The 4,447-nt window shown below is 38.6% G+C and overlaps 1 long non-coding RNA gene across 1 annotated transcript in view; it reads right to left on the bottom strand.

Annotated features, from left to right (window-relative positions):
• Positions 1–748: 748 nt before the first annotated feature.
• LOC109394611 (uncharacterized) overlaps positions 749–4,447 on the bottom strand; it is a 15,102-nt gene continuing 11,403 nt past the window's right edge. Inside the window, exon 3 of the long non-coding RNA XR_002126481.1 lies at positions 749–785. This is a non-coding gene — a long non-coding RNA (uncharacterized LOC109394611). The remainder of the gene's footprint in view (positions 786–4,447) is intronic.

Here is a 4,447-nt window from a genome sequence, read left to right as displayed (position 1 = left end):
CTATTCTCTTGACAAGATACTTTGTTAATTTTTGCTGAAGCAGAAGTTTCTTTCATTCCTCTGGGCGAGGTGCTCTCCAAAATGAGCTTGCTTAGCCTAGGGTCTGGGCCTGGGTCCCCACACTGGTAATAAAAAGAGATTCCATTATGGCCATTCCCATAGTTAAAACTACTACTGAGGACAGAAAAGGGGCCACAGGTTACACCTGGCAACCTTCACATAAGATGGCGTGAACAAAAAAAAATTCATAGCTAAGGTGGGCCATGGTGGGAAGTCACATCTTTAGCCTGAAGGTGTAAGGGTGAAATTTGGTTAATCAATAATGTAATTAAACTTAGCTAGTTTGCAGTTTGATCCATCTTGGTATTTAGCTGTTTCCTCTTTTTGTCTCCTCCCACTGATTAACTGAAAACTCTGTTCCCTTTTACAAGGCTACCCATACCTAGTTAATTAACAAACATCCTAACCTGAAAAGAACAACTTCTTTAATCCTCAGGCGCCTGGATGTTGAACGTCTGGACCCAAGATGAAAACTCTTTAGCAGTTTTTCACAACTCCCTAGCAGTTTTTCCGCAGATGGCTATGGACAATAAGATTTAAGATAACATTGAGACCTACCTGAGGCCTCAGAAGACTCGAGGAGATGACTTATTAACTATTAGCCATGAGGCCTACTTTCCTTTGTTCTTTCCCATCCAGAAGCCAGCGACTGATCTGCCTCACCCGGGAAGAGCGCGATGATGGTGCCAAATTGGGCCAGGGAAGCAACGTCCTCCACAGCTAGACTGAGGAACAAAAAGACAGAAACTTGTCTGTTCCCCTTCCCCCAATTTTCCAGGGCTGTTCCCATCCCCCAATTCCCCAATAAAAAAATCTTTAAAAAAAAACAAAAACAAAAAAACTCCAGGACATTCTACGGCTGCCACCATAGAAGCAAAAGAAAATTCAGCTGACACTGCAGCTAGACCGGCAGCAATAAACAGTCAAATTATCCAGACTTGAGAATGTTTCTTCTCCCTATTAAATCAATAAAAGACTTTTACAGTTCCAATGGACAGCGGCAGAAGAAGAAAATAAAATATGGCAACAAAAGGGGAAAATTTTGACCCAAACAGATATAGCTTAGCATGTACATGAGCTAATGCATTGGGTCTTGGAAAAATGGTTTCATGGAGTAAAGAATATTAGAAATCTTCTACTGTAGCTCATAAAGTGTATAGCAGGTATTCTATCTGTCCAAAATATAATCGTGGAAAATCACCCCAAGGACATTTCCCATTTTCTTTAGGTCCATTTGAGGTATGGTAATTGGATTTTATCCAAATGCCACTATCTTAAGGATACAAATATCTATTAGTCACGATTTATATGTTGTCTCACTGGGTTGAGACATTCCCTTACAGGAGAGTAACAGCCTTAATGGAAGGGAAGTTATTTAAAATAATAATAAATAATCCTTCGTTAGACAATTCCCTGTGAGTTACACAGTAACTGACTCATTTCACTGAGCCAGTGATATAATCTATTTGTGATATTTGGCTTATTTTACAGCATTTTCATTGTGCTTACCACCCCAGTCCTCTGGATCGATAGAATGTACAAATGGTAAATTAAAACTCAACTGGTAAATTTTCAGAAGCTATTAATCTTTCTTGGCCAAAAGCTCTCCTTATAGTGCTTCTCAATCTGAGAGATACTCCTTTTGGTAAACATAGGCTTTCTCCACATTAGTCATTGTTCACATTATGTGAAGGGACATATGAAGCAACCTGACTAAAAGACATTCTACATTATTATCAAGGACTTATAAATTATGTTAAAGAAATCAACAAATTAGTAACTGATTCACTTCAGTGTGCTCCTGGGAGATGAAGACTTCAAAGAATCATGACTCACAACCAGGAAATTTTGTCCATTGGACAAGACATCAATTAAAGGCTCTCCAACCTTGTCAGAAGGGACCTATCAGTGGATATCAAAGACTCCTCAAGGACCAGAAGTCGCCAACATTGGGTAGACAGCAATCCCAAGACATTGAGAAGGCTTGTATACCTACGTAATTGATATTGAACTTAAAATCACAATTTGTTTAATTGTCTTTACCTGTCTGCTAATAATATTAATAATAATGATAGTTATACTTGTTCTTTAGGCTTTTCTCAAACCCTGTACATATATAGCCCAACTGTTAATAATTGCTAAAGGCATATAAGATAACTTTTATTATCAATAATATTATTTTTGTGGTTTTGAAATTTAGAAGGAATGTTATTATAGAAGGAAGAAAAGGGGCGTGTATGTGTTTTTGAGAGAAGTTAAAAGAAAGTAGTTTGTCCTAGTCAGTTTATTATTTCTGAATGAGGAAAAGGAGACAAACTGAGAAGAATGAGTGGAGTTGTAGAAGGTTAGTGGAAAAGAAATATTGAGAAAGGAATTTTATGTATATAAATATTAGATCCCAATTATGTTTACCCCCTAATTCAACATAGACTACTATTAATATATTAATTAAGCTGAAGTGGATGTATATTTAAAAAAAAAATGGGGCCAGTCGAGTGGCTCATTTGAGTGAGTGAGCTCAAGAGAGTGAGCTCTGAGCAACAGGGTTGCCGGTTCGATTCCCAGCCCGAGCTGAGCTGCTGCCGAGCTGCCAACAGGTGGCAGGATGACTCAGCTAAAAAATAAAAATAAAAATAAATAAATAAAAAATGGCCCTCTTATAATGACTGCTGAGGCACAGAAAATTTATTTCTGAAAGTCTTACTGTTCTGGCCTCTAGAAATTTTTAGGTAGTAATTGTAATTTACACCGTTATGTTCTTATAGGCTTGGCCCCTATTAAACCTTACAGTTACAGTTTCCAGTTATACAACTAGCAGAAATCAGGTTAATAAATGACACTCGAGTGCTTCCAATGAAAACTAGATAGGCCATATTAAATCAAAATGGTGAATGTTTATGTCCGCCATCTATATGGAATTCTGAATTCACCCAATCCTGGTCTATCATATCCACCCCAACAAACAACAATATATGATTTATGGGAAGGGGCCATTTTTATTGGGAAGGGTTAGAAAATTCTTGTCATACTAACTGATTTCTATTGTAATGACACAAGGTTTACAGTAAATGCTATGGGAATATGGTGTAATACTAAAATCATAGGCAAATTAACTTTGCCTGAGGCTAATAAAACCCATGATAATATTGATACTGAAAATTCAATGTACTGGGAAATTGAACTTAATCCTCCCCATGGGAAGTCATTTCTATGGAAACTAATTGACCAGAAGAAAAATTAGAATGTCTAGATCCTGAAATAATAGTCTTCATTCATTCATCTAGCCAAACTTATCATAAGGTACAAATAGCAATAGACGAGGGAGGAAACAGATTATTAGCTTAATAAAAAAATTATGATAATGCATGTAAAGGGCTCTTTAGTTGGCTAGAATGTTTGCTTCTCTCAGACTCATGCTTGTCTAATATTGGACATCTTCTGTTCCTAATTGGTGTTACTGGTTTAATACTCTTGGTCTTAGTCCTAGTTTGTATGTGTTATACTAGACACACAAAAAAACCAACATAAGACAGAGAAAACAAACTCAGATCATAATAGCACAAAGGTTACAAATGATCCAGAATATATTTAATGAAGACAAATAGGATCTGACTGCCCCCCACTGCTCACATTTTCTTTTAAATATAAATAAATAATTCGGCCTTGACGGCTGTCTAAGGTTATGATCTTACCCCACCCTTAATGGTCCAACATTCAGCAAGACAAACGCTGACACTAAGACTTCTTAGAAATGAGCCTTCCTAGTACCATGGGACCATGTTGTGGGAAACTCAGACAGAGAGACAGGACACCAAGGCTCGGGAAGCAACATTTATTGATGCTGGCACCAGCTCAGCAGATTTACATCCAGACCTAGGCGGGACTCAGGGCTATATACCCTGAGGTTTCCAGGTTGGCAGCTAAGATTTATTATTAGGACATGTGGCCATTGTGCCAGTTCCTGACTGGTTCCCAGGTGTGTTAGGAATTCAGAAATATTAAATGCGGGTCTTAATGGCCATGCAGTTTAGGAATGTCTTTGTCTGAAGCCCGCATGAAATCCTTAGTGACCACATGGTCTGGGAAGGCCTTTGTCTGAGGCCCACTGCCGCATTCCCCACTTTGATACTCAAACCCATACGTAAGAGCATCATCTCCTTCGACAGGCTGCTGGCCTAGGGGTTGGTACTTCCATAACATGAGGACTTTAGTGACAGTCTTATGTTCTACAATGGTCTCTATGAGGGAAGAGGTAGAGCGAATGACAAGGGGGAGAATGCAGGGTAAAAGGAGGCATGCCCCAAGGAGCAGGAGGACGATTTCAATTAACGTTTTAAATCCCCTGAGGGTGGAGAACCATCCTCCAAATAGGCTCTCGGGGTCTCAT

Source organism: Hipposideros armiger, unplaced genomic scaffold (assembly GCF_001890085.2).
Source record: "Hipposideros armiger isolate ML-2016 unplaced genomic scaffold, ASM189008v1 scaffold_431, whole genome shotgun sequence".
In the NCBI taxonomy this organism is placed as follows: Eukaryota; Metazoa; Chordata; class Mammalia; order Chiroptera; family Hipposideridae; genus Hipposideros; species Hipposideros armiger.
This window is presented reverse-complemented; position numbering and strand designations above follow the sequence as displayed.